Below are 24,787 nucleotides of genomic sequence, written 5' to 3'. Positions count from 1 at the left end.
AAGCTTCCACCATCTAGTTCTCGCTTAGAGTCATTATTAAATCCCTGAGCCCTACTCAGATACCTGAGAGCCTCTCCCCTGTTAACCCTCCTCTGAGGTTTCTCTTCTTCAAGGTAAATATCCTAAATCTTCCAACTATCCTCAAACATTGTGATTTGTGTATACAGACTTTACCAACCTTCTCTGAAAAGTCCAATTCTTTTATTTCCCCGAAAGAGTGTGACTCTCAGCATGGGAGGGGTGAACTGACTAGGGGCAAGGAAGATGGAAATGTTCTAAATTCTATAGTTTATGTGCTCTTTTCCTATTGTTCCTGTCATATTGAGCAAGCTGACTTTTGGTTGACTTTTATGTTGAGTTTCATTGGCAACAAAAATACCTGTGTGTTTTTATCCTACATGAACTTCTAATGAACTCCATCTCTGTGTTTCTGCATATCTTTGTAGGATTCAAATATAAGATTTTATTTTCACCCTGTTAAATGTCATTTTGCTGAATTTGGTTTCATCAAGTAAAGATAATTAATGATAATAATAATATTAAAAAGGATAATATGTCAAAAGCTCTTATGGCCATTTTTCCACTTGAATCTCACAAATAACCCTATGAGGTAGACACAATTACTCTCATTTTATAGTTGAAGAATTTGTGACTTGGCTTGGGTAACTTGTTCAGAGTTACATCCATATTTGCTGTATTTAAAGGCCAAGCTCTTGGGCAACTCATCATATTATCTCCTATGCCTTGGGAACCCAGCACTCTCAGGCAGTGGAGTCACTGCTTTTCAGTGTTCTTACCTACAAATCTGTCAAGTGTGGCTTGTATAGCTCCTTCTAGCTCAGTTTTCAAACCACAGAGCTCTAAAGCTTCCACAGCTCCTTCAGGAGATGAAGGGCGTCCTCCCCATTCTCATCTGACCCTTTCATCAGAGCAACTCTCCTTTCATCTGTATTGTATCCAGGGCTTTCTCTTAACGATACATAAGATGAAAAATAATGCTGCCAAAAATAGAGTTGCAAAATACCCATGCTAAGCCATTGATTAAAATTTTGAAAGGGATAGGAGAGAGCCACAGTAGGCTGCCAGGGATCCTGCCAGGTAGGCATCAGCCAGTCAGTCATAACCGGCTCCATCATCCCCACATCCAGTAGACGTCCCCATCTTGTCCATGGGGATATGCTGAAAGTGTTCATCAGTGATTTGCTGAATCCAGATGCAACAGGTCACCCTGATCCCACTGATCTAAGTCATCCTGGCAAATCAAGCAATGATGTCAGGCTGGCTTCTTGTTAGTGAACCCATGTCATTGCTTCTGGCCAGTGTCTACTCTGAATGGAAAGAGTCTGTGCTGAAATTATGATGAAGTATGGTGAATGCTACCCTTGCTGGTGGTCTTTGCTGCTTCTTCTAAGTCCGAATCATTCCTTTAGTAATTCATTTTAGTATTTTCTTCAACAACCACGGCCACAGGAATGGCGACAGTAACAACTGCAAAACAACAATGATACAGTCATAGGTAGACTGGAGCATGTTCCAGACACTGTTTTAGGAGCTTTACATGGATTATCTCATCTGGTTTTCACACTAGCATGAGGTGGGTACTATTATTATCTCCATTTTCCGATGCGGAAACTGGTACTTCAAGAATTTATGTTATTTGCTCAAGATCACACAGCTCATTGATAATGACACCAGAATTCAAACACAGTCATCTGACTGCAGAGTGTGGGCTCTTTACCACCATATAATAACACCAGAGACTCAGTTAAAATCTACCTTTTTGTCTCTCCTGACAATCAGCCCAATATTTCCCACCTTCAGAATTTCTACCCTTCTCTCCACCCCACCATTCTTTAAAAACATAGCCACACCGGGGTTCACCAGTCTCTCTCTGCTCGCTCTTCATACCCAGGGATGGTGTTCATGTGGGCCTGGAAGCTATACCCTGAGAGATGTGTGGTTCCCCACAGATTACTGTTCTAACTTTAAATTAAACACATTCTCGGGCTCCTCCTCAAGGGGGTCACATTTACCTGTCATGGGAGAAAGGGCAGGGCTTTGTATTTGAGAAGTGGCCCGGTTACTAGCTCTCCTCAGTCTTTGTTCTCACTTCCTGAAATCTGTCCCTCCATTCTTAGTCCTGTGACAATCCATATGCAGAATTCAGAATAATTTTCAGTTTCCCCCAAATAGTCCTTAACAGCTAAACAACAACAACATAATAATCCTCTCCCCTCCAAAGTTGTTATTGGGTGATGTAGACTCTACTGAAGACTTTGTCGGAGAAAAGGAGTAAGGGATTTCCAACACATCCCTCACAAGGTAAACATCCAGATTAGCTGTTTCTGTTTTTCATGGTTCCTTCTGCTCTCACCAACAACAGGGCCTTTTGGTTATGCCCTCTCTTTCCCCTGAAGCTTCCATGCTTTCCCTGCCTCAGCTCTCTTCTTTTCCCAAACTTCCTACCCAGGAACTTCAAAGATTGTCTCTCTTATAAAAGGCATTTGAACTCTGAGCCTTAAAACTATGCCCAAACTAATTCATTTTGTTTATCCCACAAATACTTACTGAGCACCTACTCTGTGAAGCAGTTCTGTCTTGCTCTGGTGGAGGAGGCAGATGATAAACATGTAATCAATAGATAATTTCACCTAGTAAGAGTAACAAGTCCTTGAAGAAGATCAGATAGGGCAGTGGGAGAGAAAGAGTGGAGCCAGGAGCTGTCTGGGATCGGTCGGAGGGGACTCTGGGGAAGTCTCTCCAGGAAGGGAAGCCTGAAGTAGGAATGTCCTGAGATGAGTGAGCTCAGAAGGGTGGAAGAACAGAAATAGGGGAGGGGCAGTGGCCAGATGCTTGGCTGAGCAAGTAGGTGAAAGTGAAGTCACTCAGTAATGTCCGACTCTTCACGACCCCATGGACTGCAGCCTACCAGGCTCCTCCACCCATAGGATTTTCCAGGCAAGAGTACTGGAGTGGGGTGCCATTGCCTTCTCCAGAGCAAGTAGGAGAGAGAGTGAAAGGAGGTGAAGTTGGAGAGTAGGGCAGGGCAGGTCACAGGGAACCTTGTCAGCGAAACCCATCCTTGCACTGGTCCTGGACCTCTCCGTCCACCTTAGACTGCAGCCTGGTGGTTTAGTGGGTGCCCTGACAATTCAAGTGTACACTGGGTCTCACCTCCCCCATCCCCCCACCCCCACCACCCCCGCACCCAGTGATTCAAAACTGCCCCTCCCATAAAGAATAGTGAATAAAAGTTCTTCACTCAGTAAGTCAAAGAGCTTCCTCTGGTTGTTCTAATGCACAACCAGAAGGGAGAACCACTGCTTCTGAGGCCAGCGCCTCAGAGTTTAATGTGCACGATCTGTTAACTTGCAAATTCAGATTTTTACCCATAGCAGCTCAACAGGGGAGGGCTGGAACATCTGAATTTCTCCCAAGTGATCAGATACTCCCAGGTCCCTGGACCACTCTGCATAACCAGGCCCTAGAATAATGGTCCTCAAACTGTGGTCAATGGACCAGAAGTAACAGTATCACCTGGGAGCACGTGCAAAAATGACATTTCCAGGTGGCCCTACCCCAGACTTACTGAATCAGAGACACTGGGGTGGGGCCCAGAGGTCTGCGGTTTAACAAGTTCTAGATGATTCTGATGCAAGCTAAAATTTGAGAGCTGTTGCCCTGGAACACCTAGGTTCTCTCAAAAGCTCTGTATACAACTTGCTAATGATGGGAAGATATTAAGAAGAGGTGGCAAGAATACACAGAAGAACTGTACAAAAAAGAGCTTCACGACCAAGATAATCATGATGATGTGATCACTCACCTAAAGCCAGACATCCTGAAATGTGAGGTCAAGTGGGCCTTAGAAAGCATCACTGTGAACAAAGCTAGTGGAGGTGATGGAATACCAGTTGAGCTATTTCAAATCCTGAAAGATGACGCTGTGAAAGTGCTGCACTCAGTATGCCAGCAAAATTGGAAAACTCAGCAGTGGCCACAGGACTGGAAAAGGTCGGTTTTCATTCCAATCCCAAAGAAAGGCAATGCCAAAGAATGCTCAAACCACTGCACAATTGTACTCATTTCACACGCTAGTAAAGTGATGCTTAAAATTCTCCAAGCCAGGCTTCAGCAATACGTGAACCACGAACTTCCAGATGTTCAAGCTGGTTTTAGAAAAGGCAGAGGAACCAGAGATCAAATTGCCAACATCCGCTGGATCATGGAAAAAGCAAGAGAGTTCCAGAAAAGCATCTATTTCTGCTTTATTGACTATGCCAAAGCCTTTGACTGTGTGGATCACAGTAAACTGTGGAAACTTCTGAAAGAGATGGGAATACCAGTGCACCTGACCTGCCTCTTGAGAAACCCATATGTAGGTCAGGAAGCAACAGTTAGAACTGGACATGGAACAACAGACTGGTTCCAAATAGGAAAAGGAGTACGTCAAGGCTGTATATTGTCACCCTGCTTATTTAACTTATATGCAGAGTACATCATGAGAAACGCTGGGCTGGAGGAAGCACAAGATGGAATCAAGATTGCTGGGAGAAATATCAATAACCTCAGATATGCAGATGACACCACCCTTATGGCAGAAAGTGAAGAAGAACTAAAGAGCCTCTTGATGAAAGTGAAAGAGGAGAGTGAAAAAGTTGGCTTAAAGCTCAACATTCAGAAAACTAAGATGATGGCATCCAGTCCCATCACTTCATGGGAAATAGATGGGGAAAGAGTGGAAACAGTGTCAGACTTTATTTTTTGGGGCTCCAAAATCACTGCAGATGGTGACTGCAGCCATGAAATTAAAAGACTCTTCCTCCTTGGAAGGAAAGTTATGACCAACCTAGATAGCATATTCATAAGCAGAGACATTACTTTGCCAAAAAAGGTCCATCTAGTCAAGGCTATGGTTTTTCCTGTGTCATGTATGGATGTGAGAGTTGGACTATAAAGAAAGCTGAGCACCAAACAATTGATGCTTTTGAATTGTGGTGTTGGAGAAGACTCTTGAGAGTCCCTTGGACTGCAAGGAGATCCAACCAGTCCATCCTAAAGGAGACCAGTCCTGGGTGTTCATTGGAAGGACTGATGTTGAAGCTGAAACTCCAGTACTTTGGCCACCTCATGCAAAGAGCTGACTCATTGGAAAAGACCCTGATGCTGGGAAAGATTGAGGGCAGGAGGAGGAGGGGACGACAGAGGATGAGATGACTGGATGGCATCACTGACTCGATGGACATGGGTTTGGGTGAACTCCAGGAGTTGGTGATGGACAGGGAGGCCTGGTGTGCTGTGATTCATGGGGTTGCAAAGAGTCGGACATGACTGAGTGACTGAACTGAACTGAATGATGGGAAACTGGTTGAAGAGAAAGAAAAGCAATGAGCTGATGTAACTGGCCACCTGCAGAAGCAGCCAGGAGTCAAAGGCACTGTCTCTGAAAGGTGTAACCCTATTCAGTATTGTTCAGGCAATTGATACCTTGATGTAGTTCGGGTTTCTTATCCTGGGCTCTACGGCAGGTTAGCTGGCTAACTCTGTGTTGCTGGAGGCTGTCTTGTGCATCAAGACAGCCTACTATTTATGGCAGGCCAGGGACTGGGGTGCAGGAAGTGGGACATCTGTGGCACACAGTTTAAGGAGGCACTTGCTTTCAGGGACCTGCAAGTATTGGTCCATCATTTGCATGACTCTGAGAGTAAGTGCCTCCTTAAATCGTGCATCCTAGGTGCTTCACTTGCCTCACCTCAGTCCTGCTTGTTTTTGCAGCATCCTTATCCTCTTCTCATTAAAGGCCAGTAGCAACCTTCCATTCCCCACCTGCTATTTTTGGCCATGAAAAATGTCTCCAGACACTGGGGGAGCACCATCGCCCCAGCTGAGAACCACTGATATAGCTGCAAGCACAAGGATTTGTTACAGACTGAGGTTCTAATCCACAGGTTGTCTGGCTGGAGGTTGGGTATAAAAAGTGCTTCTGCTCAGCAAGGAGTGACCTTATCAGGAGGAGACACTGAAAATACCCCAGAGATGCTCCCCTCAAGCGAGAGAGAGCTCGCCTTCCGTCTTGGCGCCAGTAGTAGCTCAGAATCCTTGGGCTACTGCTTGATAGCTGAATACAAATCCTTAATATAGGAACAGCAATTGAAGTCAACCTTGGATGTGTGGGGTCAAGGTGTGAAGTATGAAAGTTCACTGCGTGTCACAGGGCTGGGGTCTTGCTGCTGAGATGTGGGGCTTGGGGGACTCTGAGGACCTGGGTTCCAATTCAAGGGCCTGACATTTAATCTCTGAATCATGTACCTTCTCTGAATCTTCAACTATCTTCATCCATAAAAGAAAATAATGAAAATACCTACCTACAGAGCTCCCTTGAGGATTAAATTAGATCTCATATTAGCTCACAGGAAAATAACTAGTATATTCTTTAATTCATGCAGCAAAGTTTTGCCCTAATGGAAGCTTGATGCCAGTTAAAAGAAGGGCAATTATATGTGTTTTTAATATTTATTTATTCATTTATTCGACTGCCTCAGGTCTTTGGTGCAGCATGCAGGATCTTTTGTTGCTGTGAGGGGCCAATTAGATGTTGTAAACGAATTTGTAAGTGTAGCAAGTCACCTGGGCAACGTGTACAAGACATGTAGGGAGACCTGTGTTGTAAGGACCACTTAACTTCCTGTCAGCTGTGTGATCCTCATCACTCTCGCCAGGTCTCAGTCCCTCGGCAGCAAGATGAAGGGGTTGGAGCAGGTGGTCTTCAGAGTCCTCCTCCCTTCCACTGTGATTCTGTGCGTGGTGGCAGTGGACCAGGTGTCTTTGTCCGTTACACTACCTTTGGGCAATATCTTAGTCCCAGGATTCCTCCCGCATCCTTCTCTCTTCTCAGTGCCCACTTCCACCCTCCCACACACAGCCTCCTTCCAAATCACTCCCCAGAACACGGTGAAAATGAGCCAATTTCCCGAGCTGCAGCATGCTTCTTTCCCAGCCAGAGTTCTGAGATTGATAATGATGAGACTGGCTTAGGCTTTGCTGGCTTTCCTCAAAGCCTTTCTCAAAGACTGACTAGCTCCCCTGATTCTGTACCACTTCCCAGTGACTCCTTTGGTCAATAACTTGAACCATCTCTAGTGCCAGGAGGGAGGAAAGCACTCACGCCCCTCCAGCCGGCTTCTCCCCAGGGTGTTCAGGGTAACAGGTGGTTACAGAGGAGGGTGATGGTCTGGAGTAGCTCCACCCCTGGACTCCCCCAAAGGACTCATCATGGGAAAAGAAGCAGACCTCAGGGAGCTCCCACTATGTGCCAGATACTCTGCCCTTTAATCCTCCTTGAGAGGTAATGGCATAATCACATACTGAATTAGATACAAAATCTTTGCATCCCAAATCCAGAGGGAGCCAGGTACAGCGCAGTGACTTCATCAAGCTGGTTACTTGAACTTATCTATCCTGGGCTGTGGGCTGTGGACTCACCCAATAGTGCTGTACCCTGGATCATGCCTAGTTCTCCATCCTCCTTCCCATTTAGACAGAAATAAACACAGGGATGAGCCTCCCGTGTAACATGACTTCATCGTACATAATTGTCAGAATGAAAACCTCCCGGTTGCATATTTGCACAATGCCAGTGATTACGGTGATTAAATCAATCAAGCCCAATTTCATAATCATCAAATGTATAATTTCCTATCTCGACAGGGCCCCAGCACATGGCATCCCAGCTGTCTGATACAGGAATCAAAAACACAGTATTAAACAAAACATTTGGGGCTAGAGTTAGGTAATTTGGTAAACTTAATGCCATATTAATAAGGGTGATAAGACAATAAAACTCCATGCAGATTTTGTATAATGACAATGAAATATCTGGTTTGTGATTTCCCCAGTGGTGACTTAGTTCTGTAGCTCAAGTGTGAAAAACACTCCCACTCCCCCAAGAAATTGCCCCACTGAGTGCTTTATTCCCAGAAAGAATCATTCAGTCAATCATATATATACTTTAATTATATTATTATTGCTACCATTATATAAGGAGCTTTGTAAGATGCCTTAGTGTGGGTTGTGCAGAAAGCTTGATGGCAATCTGTCCATCTGACTTTTATGTGCTGATTGATGCCTCAGGGGTCCCAGGCTAAGATCTTGAGCCTCAAGATCTCTTTAAAGCACAAAGAACTTGAGATGGGAAGCATGACTTCACAGGCTCTATTTCTTCTCCATAGCTAGAGAGAAGAAACTGTACCAGAGCCAAGGGAGGAAAAAGAAAGATTATATATTGCTTATTGTGCCTTTCACCTAATCCCATTCTGTTTCTGTACATGAGGCAATCATTTTCTTCCTGCTGCAGTTGATCATGTAAAAGTTTCCAAGTACTCAGTTTATTCAGTTGTGACAATCAGAGATCCTACAAATTTCTAGAGTTTGAAACTCTTGCAAGACAGAGGAAAATTAATTTATCCAGAATTGTGATGAGTGATTTTGAAGGTTACTGATTAGAGTAGGGAAGGGGCATATGGAGGAAGGGGTTTGGGCATTGGCCATCAAAGTTTAACTTCTAGACCTCGGTAGAAGTTACAGTGGTATTTGCCTTATACTAATTCATTAGCTATATATTTGTTTTGCATATTTTTCTTTATGTTTTATTTTACAATAAAAGCAGTCTTGAAAAATCACTGATCTGCAGATAATTTGTAAAAGCATTCCCCGTCTTAACTGGACTGAATGACCTAAAGGTTTCTCCTTCCAAGGTAGGCAGAATGATGGTTCCCCCAAAGATGTTCGTGTCCGAACCCACAAAACCTTTCGGCCTCCTCTACTGAGGTCTCCAGAGCCAACCAAGGAAGGGGTTAAATGTTGGAGGACTAGATATTCCTGCCCCAGTGGAATTTGGAGCTCAAATTCTCTCCCACCTGGCCTCAAACAGAACAGAGGTATTATGAACCATTCTTCCATTTCCAGACCACTGAATCCTAAAACATCAAGCAAATGCAGCTATTGACTTTTCTAATATTGCTCTTGAAGATTAATGGATGTACTTCATTCTCTAAATTGTGAGGTTTTCATAGAACTAATGTGGCCAGAATTGTCACGTTTTTACATCCACCCATCGACAATCTCCTGTTTTAGCTCTAGGTTACCCTTTCTCAAACGCTATTCTTTAAGTAGCCTCAAACTCAGCACAGTAAGCAAACATGAAGTCTCTTTTCTCTTACCTCTCTCAGGCAATGTATCATACCATGAAAACCAAATAAAAAGATGGACTATGAAAGAAAAGTATGCTTTCTTGAGATCAACTGCCTCCTTTAACAATTAACGATGTCTCTTGGCATGTTGAATAGATTAATTAATTAGAGATTGCAGAGTCCTTTAAAAACCACAACTCTGTATCTGTCATAAATATTATGACAGACTAGTATATTAAGTATTGTTAAATGATGCTAATATTCTTCCTTTTAGCATCTTTCAAATAGGTTTTTATTCCCTTAGTTTTTATTCCCACAGCCCCTGCCCTAGATACAGGCCTTATCATCCCTTATAATTAGTGCCCGCTACCTCCAAACTCTCTTTTCGCCAAACCACAATTTATGTCACAAAAAGAACAATCCTAAAATAGTTTTTTTATTTGTCTCTCCTGCAAGGCCTTCAGTGGCCACATGGAACCTTTAATTATAAGTCCAAAGCAACTTATTTAACCAGCAAAACAGTAGATGGAAAAGAATTCCAGTTGCAAGATATTCTTATTTTCCTTATCTGGTGCTCAAGGTCATTACCACACTATGTATGCCATTGCATATTGCCCTGCCACACCCTTTGAGAACCCTCCACCTCAAAGGCCAGTTCACACAATGAGTTAAGAGCATGGGTTCTGGCACCAGACTGCTCGGGTGGGCATCCAGCCTCTGCTCCTTGTGGGCTGTAAGACCTAGAGCAAGGAGATTTACCTCTCTGGACCACATTTTCTTCATTTATAGTGGTAGTCTTAGTTGCTCAATTGTGTCCAACTCTTTGCAACCTTATGGACTGTAACCTGCCAGACTCCTCTGTCCATGGAATTCTCCAGGCAAGAAATCTGGAGTGGGTAGCCTTTCCCTTCTCCAGGGATCTTCCCGACCCAGGGATTGAACCTGGTCTCCTGCATTGCAGGCAGATTCTTTATCATATGAGCCACCAGGGAAGCCCTCTTTATTTATAAAACAAGGCTAATAAAAGCATCCACTTTCCTGGGTTACTCTGTGGATTAAATAAATTAATACATAAAGTTCTTAAAATAGCACCCCTGCCATACAGTAAGCACAAAATATTAAATAGGACTTTTGTTACTTAGTGTTGTAACCTCAGCACCTAGCACACAGATGGGGAAACTGAAGCTTGTAGACTTTAATGACTTGCCCTAGAGCTGCCTGATGAGTCCAAGCTGGAGTTCCAGTCTACACATTTGGCTTCAGAGCCCAGTCTCTTGACAACCACATTATCCTGTATCCACCTCATCCCCTGGCTTCACAGAGCAGGGACTCCTTAAACCTTGCTCCAATTGCTTACTAAAATATCTTGAACATTCTAACTTTTCACACACAGTTTGCCTGGCCTGGAATACTCCCTTCTCCTACAAGTCTCCCTAGTTTCTTATCAGTTCAAAGTGTTCCATAGTGTTCTTCCTCTGAATTTTCCTGGCTCTTTTACTGCCTGTAAAACTCACTGGCACTGACCACATCCTGTCTTGTTTTGTAACTTGTCTTTTTTATGTGCCTTGTTTCTCCAACAAGACTGTAAATCTATTGAGGATGGACTTTGTTTGCCTTACGGTTCTTTGTGTTCCTAGTGGGGACTAGGATGGCGCCTTGCCCAGAGCAGACTCTCCTTAAATGTTTGCTGATTGATAAATGGGCACAAAAGCAGCTAGAAATGGACAAAGCATCCTCTTATTCTCACCACTGCCCCTTTCGGGGCTTTAGCACATCCTGCCCCTCACTCATGACTGTGAAACGAGGAAGGGCTTGGGAGATGGAGGTTAATAAACAGGCATCCTCCATATTCTTCCCTTATGTCTGTCGCATCTGGTATCTTGGCACAGAGGGAGCATCTGCAGATGAGCTAAGTGCATCCTTTTCTGGAGGTGCAAGAAACCTAGAGAGGCATCTTTCCCCGCCCCCTCTGAATTTAGAACCATATGAAACTTAGATAGAAAAAATAGGCAGAAGAAAATCAAAATAACACCTGTATTACAGGAAATGCAGAAACATTTCCAATGTAGACAAAGACCAGGTTGGACAGTGTGGCTTAGATCTCTTGGCCAAGTGATGGGTTAATCTCCATCCGCCCTCCTCCCCAGAACTGGGCAGACTTACCTGCCCGGTCATAAGCAGCACTGGACAACTGCTAGCCTCCCCCCATGGGACACTGCCCTAGGACAGTTTAGTGTGTGGAAGAACAGAGGACATAGAGGCAGCTGGCTCTAAAGAGGAGACAAAGAGGATGGTTGAAGCATGCTCAGAGCCATCTTCCAAATTCACCGATCAGCTCAGTCACTCCTCCTCCACTGAGAAGGCTGAATGAGGGCGGGATGAGGACAGGGGCATTTCTCTACTGTGTGTCCCTCTATGTGAAAATACAGAATCAAGGAAAGAGAAGCTCCCCTGTGATAGCATCCATCTGGCTTCATGCATCAGGCTTAACCATTATTTCCTTGGTCAGCCAGAAGTGAGGCCACCCTCTCAGGAAGAATAGTCAGCAGTCTATTAGAGCAATCCATCCTACTCTCACAGGACCAATCCCCCATTCGGTTCAGTTCAGTCGCTCAGTCGTGTCCGACTCTTTGCAACCCCATGGACTGCAGCACGCCAGGCTTCCATGTCTATCACCAACTCCCGGAGCTTACTCAAACTCATGTCCATCGCGTGAGTGAGGCCACCCAACCATCTCATCCTCTGTCATCCCCTTCTCCCACCTTCAATCTTTCCCAGCATCAGGGTCTTTTCAAATGAGTCGGTTCTTTGCATTAGGTGGCCAAAGTATTGGAGTTTCAGCTTCAGCATCATCCCTTCCAAAGAATATTCAGGACTGACTTCCTTTAGGGTAGACTGGTTGGATCTCCTTGCAGTCCAAGGGACTCTCAAGAGTCTTCTCCAGCACCACATTTCAAAAGCATCAATTCTTCGGTGCTTTGCTTTCTTTATAGTCCAATTCTCAGATCCATACGTGACCACTGGAAAAACCATAGCTTTGACTAGACGGACCTTTGTTGGTAAAGTAATGTCTCTGCTTTTTAATAAGCTGTCTAAGTTGGTCATAGCTTTTCTTCCAAGGAGCAAGCGTCTTTTAATTTCATGGCTGCAGTCACCATCTGCAGTGATTTTGGAGGCCCCAGAAATAAAGTCTGTCACTGTTTCCTTTGTTTCACATCTATTTGCCATGAAGTGATGGGACTGGATGCCATGATCTTAGTTTTCTGAATGTTGAGTTAATTCCCCATTACCAACTACTTTTCCTGAGTAGATACTCCTAGGACCTGTCATGGGCCTAGATTTTGTTCTGAGAACATTCCGGAATGAATCAGAATAATATATTAGTTAAATTATTTCCATGGCCACCTGTTAAGGGTTGAATTTTGTCCTCCCTTCTGTCTTGGGTATTCCTTTGGAAAAGGTGTATGGATTCATTACATATTCTACTGTATTGTCTATAGATTATAAGATAACGTCAAGCATGTATCTGCTGATACTTTTTAAGTTGACCTGTCTTCAAACTTAGAAATGTCTCTTAATAGTAGGCTTCCCTGGTGGCTCAGATGGTAAAGACTCTCCTGCAATGCAGGATCCCTGGGTCAGGAAGATCCCATGGAGAAGGAAATGGCAACCCACTCCAGTAATCTTGCCTGGAGAATTCCATGGACAGAGGAGCCTGGCAGGCTACAGTCCATGGGGATGCAAAGAGTCAGGCATGACTGAAAACTATCACCCACTTTGTCTTCCCCAAGAGATTGAAGTCCTAACACAGTACCTCAGGTGGTAACCATATTTGTAAATGGGGTTATTATAAGTATTATTAGTTAAATTGAGGTTATACTGGATTTGTTATATTGGTTATACTGGGTGGGCCTGTAATCCATACCCTTTTAGAAGATACAGAGACACAGGGAGAGAGTGCCATGTGACGACAGAGGCAAAGATTGAAATGATGTGTCTGCAAGCCAGGGAGCACCAAGGACTGACGGGAGTCCCCAGAAGCTGGGAGGAAGCATGGAATAGGCTCCCCTCAGAGTCCTGCCAACACCTTGACTTCAGACTTCTAGCCTCCGGAACCAGCAGAGAATCCATTTCTGCGGTTTTAGTATTTTGCTACAGCAGCCCCAGTAAATTAGCATACCTCCCTGTATCCCCAACTGAAACTCTTTCTCACCCCAAACTCTATGCAGACACATTCTTAATGTAATTCATCAACATCAAAGAAATAATGCTCCATTGAGGCATGGATTGCATTTCTTGGGAATGAGAATTCTCAATAGCCAAATTCTGAGAAATCTTTACTTTCTTCTTTCCAAAGTTTTATTCTTTTTTCCTAGGTATCAAAATAAGGATTTGACAAACTGGGAAATAACTAAGAAAAAGAGATTTATTTTGTTTTACTTATCTTATGCTTATAAAAGTTGCTTATTTTGGCTTTCAGAAAGAATTTTATTTCCATTTTACATTCAAGTAGACTTTTTTCTGTGCAAAAAGATCAAATGGTCTTTAATATTATATTAATTTTAAGCTTTGTCAGCATCCATCCATCCTTAGACCATTTTCAATTAAGGTGTATGTGCAAATTCTGTTTTGCTCACTTCAACATTCTTTAGTATGTGCATTCATGTGACTACCAGACCGCAGTTATTATTTAGGGTTCTATTTCACTGTAGAACCTAGTTTATTTATCCCTCATCTGCTTCTTGGGCATTGAGATATTTTTCCATTTTTGCCTATAGTAAATAACATATCTTTGTATGTAGTTTTTCTACTCCTAGAGTATTTCCTTAAGTTTTTTCCCGAAAGATCTCACTGGGTGAAACCATTAACAGTGTTACCTGTTACCAAGAGACTTTCACCAAAGACTGACACAGTTGACAATACTACCAGCAATGTCCTCTGAGGGAGTTAAGCATTTAAAGTTTCATTTGGCAAATGTATAATACCAAACATTATGTGCTTCTCCATAAACCAGGACAAGATTTTAAAATTGGCATTATAATCAAATAACTCTTGGAGCTAAACTACATTTATTTCCTACCCCAGCACAAGAGTAACTTCTCCCACATATCTGACACATAACATTCTTAAGGAAATTATTAGCTATTTTTAAGGAGCTTCACTTTACTTTTACGCCGAAATTCAGTGTTGCTTAGTTCTGCTCTCATAAACTCTAAAACAGCAGGACTTGAGAGGAGACTAGCTGTTTTCACAGGGAGGAAAAGATAAAGGAATGACTTGATCTTATGTCAGAAAGGATCCCCAGCTAAATCCAACTCAACTGAAATGTTTGGATCATATGCTGTTTCTAATGAGCTACTGCTTTTTCTATTAAAAGGAGGAGAATTGTGGATTTGATGGTCTTTCTTTCTGTCTTTTTGTAATTTTGGGAAGGAAAGTATAAAGAATAAAAGTATGCATGCCAAGACAATTCAGATGGGGAATTTTTCAACAAATGGTGCTGAATAACCACATGCAAAAGAAGGAAGTTGGACTTTTTCCTTACACAATATGCAAAAACTAACTCAATTTGGACCTTAGCCTAAATGTAAAAGCTAAAACTACAGATTTCCCAGCAGAAATGGTAGGAACAAATTTTAATAACATTAAAGGATTTAAACCCTTTAATGACTAAAGGATTAGGCAATGGTTTCTTATAAAGCACAGGTAAACAAACAAATGAAAAATTTTAATTACATCAAAATATAAAATTTCCTGTATCAAAGGACACCATCAAGAAAATATAACCCACAGAAAAGGAGAAAATACTTGCAAATCACATATGTCATAAGGGGCTTGTGTCTAGAATATGTAAAGAATGCTTGCAAAGATAAATAACCCAGTTTTTAAAATAGGCCAAGAATTTGTCTAGACATTTACCTAAAGAATATCTACAAATAGCCGATGAAAAATTGCCCAACATCATTAGTTGTTAGGGAAATGCAAACCAAAACTACAGTGAGATACCACTTTACACCCCCTGGGATGTGAAGACAGACAATAGCAAGTATTAAAGATGCAAAGACGCTGAAACTATCACACATTGCAGGTGGGAATATAAAATGGTGTGGCTTTGGAAAACACAGTTCCATACAAAAAGGTATACAGTCAGTGTTCATGGCTGCAATCTTCTCAAAAGGTAGAATAAACTCAAATACCTACTAACTAATAAATGTATAAATTAAACGTGGTGTATTCATACAATGGAATGTCATTCAACCATTAAAGGGAATGAAGTACTGTTACATGTTTTAACAAGAATGGACCTTGAAGACATTACACTAAGTGAAAGAAGCAAACCACAAAAGACTGCATATTATATGATGGTATTTATGTGAGATGTCCAGAATAGAAAAATCCCACCATTTCTACAGAAAGTAGCTAAATGGTTGCCTGGGGCTGGGTGAAGTGCAAAAACTTGAATAGGGAGTGACTACTTACTGGCACAGGGTTTCTTTTTGAGATATTGAATGTGTTCTAAAATTAGGTTGTGGTAATGGTTGCCGACTCTGAATATACCCAAAACATTCAACCAAATACCCTAAATGGGTACATTTTATGGTAAACAAAACATATCTCAATAAAGCTGCAAAATTTTTTTTAATTTGTCTAATCCCACCACTAGAGATAATGTACTTAACATTTCCCACATCTATAAACTTTGCAGATCTCCCTCAGTAAGGGTTCAGTGAGTGGTGAAGGAGGATGTTGGGTTGTGTAACTCTAGACAAGTTATCTTTTCTCCACTGCATATTAAGTCTTGTTGTTATTTGTTGTTTAGTTGCTAAGTCATGTCTGACTCTTTTGCAACCCCATGTACTGTAGTCCCGGAGAAGGCAATGCCACCCGACTCCAGTACTCTTGCCTGGAGAATCCCATGGATGGAGGAGCCTGGTAGGCTATAGTCCATGGGGTCTCTAAGAGTCGGACACGACTGAGCGACTTCACTTTTACTTTTCACTTTCATGCATTGGAGAAGGAAATGGCAACCCACTCCAGTGTTCTTGCCTGGAGAATCCCAGGGATGGAGGAGCCTGGTGGGCTGCCGTCTCTGGGGTCACACAGAGTCGGACACGACTGAAGCGACTTAGCAGCAGCAGCAGCAGCAGTACTGTAGCCCTCCAGGCTCCTCTGACCGTGAAATTTCCCAGACAAGAATACTGGAGTGGGTTGCCATTTCCTTCACCAGGAGTTCTTCTCAATCCAGGGATCGAACCTGTGTCTCTTGTATTGGCAGGCAGATTCTTTACCCCCGAGCCACCAGGGAAGTCTAGTCTGTTTATTATCTGCATTTGAACCAAAGCCGTAGATGGTAACATGGGAGAATTACTAGGTTAAGTCAAGGGCCAGACTGTAATCACTGAATCCCCTTCTTTTCACTGTTTCTCTAAACAGTGAAACAAGTTCAAGGAGTCAAACTCCTTTAGAGGAAACATCTGAATCCACCTGTTTGTTTCTCTTCATCTCATTTCTACTACTCTACAAGCAACATCATTTCTCACCTAGATTGTTGCAAGAACCCTTAAACAGTTGACTCTGCCCACACTCTTGCCCTCCTTGGCATCCATCCTCTACCCAGCAGCTAACCTTTCTCCTACTTGAAACCCTTCTCTGTCTCCTCTGATATTTAACTGCAGTTAGATTTCTGTAAAGGGACTCACAAGATGATGTACTTGTGTTGACCCTTCCAACCCCAGGACCTTTCATGTCCCTTCTACCTTACCCCACCCTCTGTCCCAACCACACATCATTTCTTTCAGTTTCTAGTACATAACATTCTCTGTTGCTCTCTTTTCTAGGACTTTATACTGTGGCTCTCTCCAGCTTAACAATTTCTACCCCCACCTCCCTCTCCCCACTCGCAGTTCCCATCAGGAGTCTCTGTTCAGTCTACTCTTCATTCTTTAGGAATCATTTGGATGTCTCTTTCTCTGAAAGTCTTTCCTGACTCTCATGGCCCTTGCTAAGAGCTCTCACAGAACCCTGTACTTCCCCATAATAAATAACATTTATTGCATTAAATGGAAATTGACTATTGACTTACCCCAACCCCCTACTTACCAGCTAAGAGACTTTAGGCAAGCTACTTAACTTCTTTATGTTTTCATATGAAAACTGGAGACTAAAAAAAAAAGTACCTACCTTATTGCCTTGTTATAATGATTAGATGAGATATTTCTAAATCATTAAGAACATTGCCTGGCACATAATAAATCTAGACTTTAAGCCTCTAGAGATGTTTAAAATCTTATTTACTGTTGTATTCCATAGTATTCATTCAAGTAGTTCATTCAGTAGTTCATTCAAGTATCATTGAATGAACAAGTATAGCAATCAATTCACCAAGTAAATATACAGAAAACTCAAAGCTAGTTCAGATTTTCAAGATCCAGGAGAGATAGCAAATACTAAATAAAACAAGTTTCAGGGAAAGCAAGAGAAGATAGAAGCAAGAACAAAGGTAGCAGTTAAATCACTGGAGAAAGGTTACTCAATGAATAAAACTTGGAGGGCTGGTTAACCATTTGGAAGAAGCTGAATTGAGAATTTATCCACAGCATATAAGTAATTTTGCACATAACTATGAATGGAAAATGAAAATCTTAAAACAACCATGTGTAAACAAAACTCAGTATTTGTCTGATTGTGGGGTATAATAGATCTCTATAAGCGTGACATAGAAAGTAATACTTCTTTTTTCAAAATTTATTTATTTTTAATTGAAGGATAATTGCTTCCCAATATTGTGTTGGTTTCTGCCACACATCAAAATGAATCAGCCATAGGTATACGTATGTCCCCTTCCTCTGGAACCTCGCTCCTGTCCCCACACCCCTCTAGGTTGTCACACAGCACCAGGTTTGAGCTCCCTGCATCACCCATCAAATTCCCATTGGCTATCTGTTTTACATATGGTAGTGTATATGCTTCCATGCTAATATTAAAGTAATATTTCTCATTAAATATTTAACATGGGAAGATGTTCTCTATAAGCTTAGAGCTCTGTAGATGAGTTGTTAGGAATTCACCCTCCAGAGGCAGACTGCTGCTGCTTCTGCTGCTGCTAAGTCGCTTCAGTCGTGTCCGACTCTGTGCGACCCCATAGACGGCAGCCCACCAGGCTCCCCCGTCCCTGGGATTCTCCAGGCAAGAACACTGGAGTGGGTTGCCATTTCCTTCTCCAATACATGAAAGTGAAAAGTGAAAAGTGAAAGTAAAGTCGCGCAGTCGTGTCCGACTCTTAGCGATCCCATGGACTACAGCCTACCAGGCTCCTCCCTCCATGGGATTTTCAAGGCAAGAGTACTGGAGTGGGGTGCCATCGCCTTCTCCGCCAGAGGCAGACTGCCTCCATCCAAATCCTAATTCTATTGGTTACTGTGATGCAAATTTAGATAGTATACTTAGTTCTTAGAACCTGGGTCACCTCATCTAGCAAATGGAGATTGTCATCATAATAGCAACTATACAATGTGTTATGAGAATTCAATGAGATAAGATTCATATATCAAAAATGACATAGAGTGATGCCTAACAGGACCTATTTTTTCTTGTAGTTTTACATATATATATATTTAATTGAAGTATAGTTGACTTCCAATACTATATTAATTTCAAGTGTACAACATAGTGATTCAATATTTTTATAGATTATACTCCATTTAAAGTTATAAAATATTGGCTATATTTCCTGTGCTGTACAACATATCCTTGTAGTGACTGAACGTATTTTAATAAAATAGACATATATAAAATTATGTCAGTTGGTTACATCTGAGATGGGGTTATAGGTATTTCATTTTTCTTCCTTTTAGCTGTACTTTCTAATTTTTCTACAATGAGCATGTACTGCTTTTAAAATAATAAAAATATTTTTTAAGTTTCAAAAATTATTATAAAATCTCATTGTAGGAGACTATTTGCAGTCATGCAAGAAATATTCATCATCTATTGCAAGAGGAAAAAGATTTATAAAATAGTATTTACAGAATAATTTACATTGTGTGAAAAATACTTATTTAATGTACAGATGGTCTGTATTTTCTCTGAAATAAGAAATAAGATACAAAGAATGACTTAAACTTTGAAATAGCTGTGGGGAATGAAAAGGGGCTGATTAGAGATGTATCTTTTTATTATTTTGTCATCTTTTAAATTGGCATATAATTGCTTTACAATGTTGTGTTAGTTTCTGCTGTACCACATGAATCAGCTATGTGTATAAGTTTATCTCCTCCCTCTTGAGTAGAGATGTATCTTTAAACAATGTGTGAGCTGAGATGAAGGGCTTACTGTATTAAAAAGTTTACAATAATAGTATGAACTGTTTTGGCCCTTAGTGCTCAGAAGTGCAGGTCAGGAAATAGAGACAGTCTAGCCTAAGGCTGATGAAAGGTGACAAAGGAAAATACCATGCATAGGAGAAGGTCTAGAAGGTCATGCACCAAAATACCAACTGTGGTTATTTCCAGCTGTTGGGATTATGGTTGTATTTTAAATTTCCATCTTTAACCTCACTTGTCTTTCTCTCTCTCTCTCTTTAGTTGCTAAGTTGTGTCTGACTCTTACGACCCCATGGACTGTAGCCCACCAGGCTCCTCTGTCCATAGGATTTTCCAGGCAAGAATACTGGAGTGGGTTGCCATTTCCTTCTCCATGGGATCTTCCTGACCCAGGGATCAAACCCGGGTCTCCTGCACTTCAAGCAGATTCTTTACCCACTGAGCTACTGATTAATTTTTGCAAAAAAAAAAAAAAAACAACAACATGGAATTATTAAATTGTGCAAGTGAAAGTAAACCCTCTCTGCAGAACTTGTCATCCAGAGGGAATCACTTGTTAACATTTTGGCTACCATCTTTTTCTCTAAGTGCACGTACACACACATGGCAGATTGTCACTTATAACCTGCTCTCTAAATCAGAATATAGACGGTCACAGCTCCTAGTTGTTTTTTTTTTTTTTCCAGCTATTAAGTCCACATATGCCACATTAGGAGGAAACCCCTTAAGTTCTGGCCAGCTACCACAAACTATCAAAAATCTCAGGGACTTTCTCCTTCCAAAGGGCATAAATTTTGCTATCAATGCCAGGAATTGTAGGAATTGGAAGACGTCATCAATCCAATTTATGCTGTTCATTTTGTTGCCATGTGATGTCACTGCTGGAGACAGGGCCTGCACAGTTCAACAGATGACGCCTCTTATCTGATCACCCAGTAAGGGGTCCTTGATCGCCCCAGTACTCACCCACCCTGCTGGGGTGTCTTGGCTTGTTTTCCATTGCCCAGTCAACACCCTGCCAAGGATAACAATTGTACCAGGGTGTTTAGGTCTGAAGACACTGAGTAGAGATAGAAAATATTATTGAAAAAGAAAGAGCCACATGCTGAGTTCAAACCAACCCCACTCTGTGTATTCTGGTGCTTGTGTTGAATTCAGGTCACCACCCTCTCCTCAAGGTAATTTTATTCCAGGTGGCGGGGAGTGTCTTACTGTGCTTCCCCACTAATTCTAATACCCAGCATTTCCCCTGCTGTGACACCAGATCAGGTATAGGGTTACTAATTATTTACATATGTGTACATCTTCTTTCCCAGACCAAAAAAGGCTCTCACAAAGCAGACAGCCAACATTACATTTCTCTGTCCAGTGTCATGCTAGAGCCAACTCAGGCCTGCTAGCAAAAGTCAATTGTTAAATTTTCAAAAATGTTATGAGCTGATTGTTACAAACAGCTGTTATATCAAGTTAAGTTACATAAATGTACAATTGAATATATTGACAACAAACTTAACAATTACCCAAAACTTATCACTTCCTAGTTACCCCCATATAACTAATGAATACCTGTACACTTGAGGTTTCTGCATCTATTGTGCCTGTAGGATTAAAACATAATATCATGGTGTGCTACTGTGTGTCACTTTCCAGCTTTGAGTTCAGTGATGCCATCCATGTTGGTAACTTGAAATCAGTCACAGTAGGGGTATTTCCACTATGAAAATCAACAAATACTGCCAATCAGCTCCCCCTCACCCCACCCAGAAGCTAGTTTTTAACCTTTACCAGCATGTCACTGATAGTCTGGGTTCCCAGCAGCTAGAATGGCAGGGTGCCCAATGAATCTTGGGTGGATGGATGGATGGATAGATGGACAGATGAATGGATGGATGATGGGAGAGAATAATGGGCAAGAGGCACGTTTCAGAGCCTTGGAGACAGAAATAACACCCACAAGAGGATGTTAGCTAGGTGGAGCATTTAATTTTCTGCTCTTTCCCTTTCAGCCTGCCCAGCCAACAACCTCAGTTGTTCTATTTCCTTCTTTGTTGGTTTCTCATGTTGTGTTCTTTCATATTGTGCAAAAGAGTGCAATATAGTACAGAAAATGTAGTCATCCTATTTCTGAATTCAGTGTTGCCTCACCACATTTCAAAAGAGGCATACGTTTTTCATTCTAGCTCATTCCACTGGAGACAGTGGTGTGGCAATGCACACTGCAGAATACAGGAAACTTCCCATTTACCACTCACTACATATTTACCACTAGATCCAGCGGAAGGTAAGCAGGGGTGGAGTCCTTTGTGGCAAGGTTATTTTTACCACAAGTTCCGTTCACATGTGCCATCTATCCCAGTGAGTACAAAGAAAAGGGAACTAAATATTACTACTGAAGCAGAGTAGTCTGTGTGTTAGGTAGGGGCCAGCGAAAATCTTATCCAGAAAATACAAGAAGGAAGGAAGGAAGGAAGGAAGGAAGGTCTGAACTTTTTCTCACCAAAATTTCATAACATTCCCACGAAATTACCCTTATACCAGTTTTTAATATTTCTACTAAGAGTCTTTTATATAGTTTTATTTTATGGTTTAAAAAGAAGAGAGGAACCAAGAAAAAGAACTACAGGGGCAGAAGTCTGAGGCAAAGTGGTGGAGGAATATTTATTATAAACACTTGCTCTGGAATTCCTTATTAAACACCATGAAGGGGATCCTTTTATGGAAGTCTTACCTTTGTCAATAAAATCTGATGATGTCTCCTCCAGTGGTTGACAGGTAACCTTGTGTAAGACATCTATTTAACTGTAAAATGCATGGATTAGCCAATTAATTTACATGAGAAAAATCAGTCCCTCTGTCACCAGGGCACAGGGTCTGCAACACAGGTTCTCCCAAATGTTCAAAACCAGATCAGGTCTCGTGTGTTTCCACCCTGAATTGGGAAGTGGGGTAAAGTTCGTTCATGGGCAGAGCTTTGTTCCCAGCCATCCTAACACTACATGACCCAGTGCCCACCTACTGCTCTCCCGGGGTCCTCCCACATGTTGATAGGAACCTTCTAAAATCTCTGATCTCAGTGAGATCAGAGAACTTCAGGGAATCCTTTACTCACTCATTTAGAAAATGTCTGCAGAACACTGGTTCCTACTAGGCTTGAAATGAAGATGCCAAGGTTTTATTGACCTTTGCCCTCTGGGAATCTCCCAGTCTAGCAGAACAGACTAGATTAAAAATGAATATATGGCCTAGATCCTGCAGCTTCTATGCTTGTGTAGAGTTGTCTGTTTGTGCTATGTACTATGACACATCAGAGGTTAGAATAGCAAATGAAAGATTTCTGAGAAATCAGCCCCAGTGCAACAAACTCTATTCACCCAACTCTGTCCCCTTTGCCTGTGAGATATCTCCACAGTGGGGCTTTTTTTTTTTTTTTTTAGTTAAATATTTTTTCATGTTTGTGGAAGAGTTCAGTCATCCCTTGAAAACTTCTCTGGCATGGCTTCCCCAGTCTTGACTCACCTGTTTTTTGAAAGTGTTTTGACTTGCTCTAGCAACTCTGCCCATCACGTGTGCCTGCTGCCTAAGGACCTAGATCCTTTGTCCTAAATCTGCCCATCGATAACTTGAGGGCAGTCATACTGAACTCTCTTAATTACCTCATCAAAAACTCGGAAGAACAAGTGACAGACACTCCTCAATTCCTTAGGAGAAACATGCCTTCACTGGCATTAGAATTATCATCATAAAGAAAACCATGAGATCCTAGGGAGGTGCAAAAGCTAAAACAGGGCCCAAATTTTCCCAAGGGTGAGGAAAGGATTGTGGGTGAGGAGGGAGGGAGGAAGAAAAGAGAAAGAATCTTCCTTTTAAACACACGTTATCTCTCCCCTCACAGAGTTACCTGGTCCAAACAGGAGCTTAACAGAATTAGTATTATCAGATAATATCTGTAATCAATATTAGTTCATACTTTTGCAAAAAGCTTTTCTTAGAGACAGTCCAGTGAAAGAAACACTACCAGGTGCTATTCCAGGAACACCTGGTGTTTGGCTCAGCACTCTGTTCCGCAGGAACGTCAGGGACGAGTATAGGATTCTGAACATAACACCCGAGCCGTGTGTACTAACCAGGCAGCTGGCTGCATGTGCAGGTTTTGCCACCAGGTCACATCTAGGTCAAGAAGTAGAACTTCCGCCTCCACTCCCTTTACCCCACCACATGCAGTCCTTGACACCTCCTCTTTTTTTTTTGTACTTTGTTAAAATGATGAAATTTTGGATGAAATTTTATGAGAAATTATCTCACCTATCAGCTGAGAGTTTAACATTTTCCCAGTGGCTACCCTTCCATGCGGTGGACTGATGCTGCAACCCCCTGCCCCCACGAAGGGCAAAGGTGACTGTCTTCCTCAACTCTCGCTAACCTCTGGGGGCCTTTCTTCCACCTCAAGGTGGTTCAGAAAGCAGCTGCCTGTCACCCCACCACTACTCCAGGTTTTCATGATATTAGCAGACAGGAAGTTGACATTTATACTGTTTCTGCCACGTCTACACAGGACAAAGCCTACCTACTCACATCCATTTATTTACCCCTGACCCATTTTCTCCAAATTTGCTTGCTTCTTCGCTGACGGAATGACTAGAAGGCTGGCCCAACAGAACTACTTCACAAAATCTGACTGGAAGGTTATCTGAAGAGCACGGAGACCCTTTCCACTGAGACCCTTCCCCTATACTGAGGCTGAACTTTTGGGGATTTTGGTTTATAGCTCTTGGGCAGCTCAAGATAATGGAAGAAGTCTCTCAAACCTGCAGTAGAAAATGACTTTCAGAACCTCCCCACTCAGGACAGTTTCATGAGGCTTGTGTTTTCACTTTTGATTCCTGTGTGTTTGAAGGGCTGGCTGCTTTCTGCTCACCTCGCACTAGAAGCTGCAGTGCTTTTTCTTCTTGCTTTCTTTTTCCTCCTCTGGCCTCATCACGTCTTGGTCTCCTCCTCTGGTCTACGCCCTTGTTTATAAGGCTAGGTTCACTGATTCAGCTCTGTTTGTGGTCTGAGAGAGGGTGGGTGGCATTTTCAACCTGTTGTCACACCCAATATAGCACTAGGGGAAAAAAAAATAGTCTTATTTTGAAGAGGTAGGTAAGAGGGATTGACACAATCGTGAAGAGATGAAACAAACCATAGATTGTTTTTTAACACCTCTCAGCTGAAGAGAAATCTGAGAGCAGGAACCAGAGGGAGTAGGATGGAGAGTAGAGGAAAGGGGAGCCCAGTGCC

At 42.1% G+C, this 24,787-nt stretch overlaps 1 protein-coding gene and 1 long non-coding RNA gene across 6 annotated transcripts in view; one reads left to right on the top strand and one right to left on the bottom strand.

The window, feature by feature from the left end:
• The window catches only part of RIPOR2 (RHO family interacting cell polarization regulator 2), a 214,405-nt gene that overhangs the window by 64,744 nt on the left and 124,874 nt on the right, over positions 1-24,787 (top strand). The window lies entirely within an intron of this gene.
• Positions 1,408-24,773, bottom strand: LOC112579654. The gene is made up of 3 exons (XR_003103950.3): positions 24,426-24,773; positions 22,239-22,309; positions 1,408-1,488 (listed from the first exon to the last, which is right to left on the bottom strand). It is a non-coding gene; the product is annotated as an uncharacterized LOC112579654 (long non-coding RNA).

Source organism: Bubalus bubalis, chromosome 2 (genome assembly GCF_019923935.1).
Source record: "Bubalus bubalis isolate 160015118507 breed Murrah chromosome 2, NDDB_SH_1, whole genome shotgun sequence".
Lineage (NCBI taxonomy): Eukaryota > Metazoa > Chordata > Mammalia > Artiodactyla > Bovidae > Bubalus > Bubalus bubalis.
This window is presented reverse-complemented; position numbering and strand designations above follow the sequence as displayed.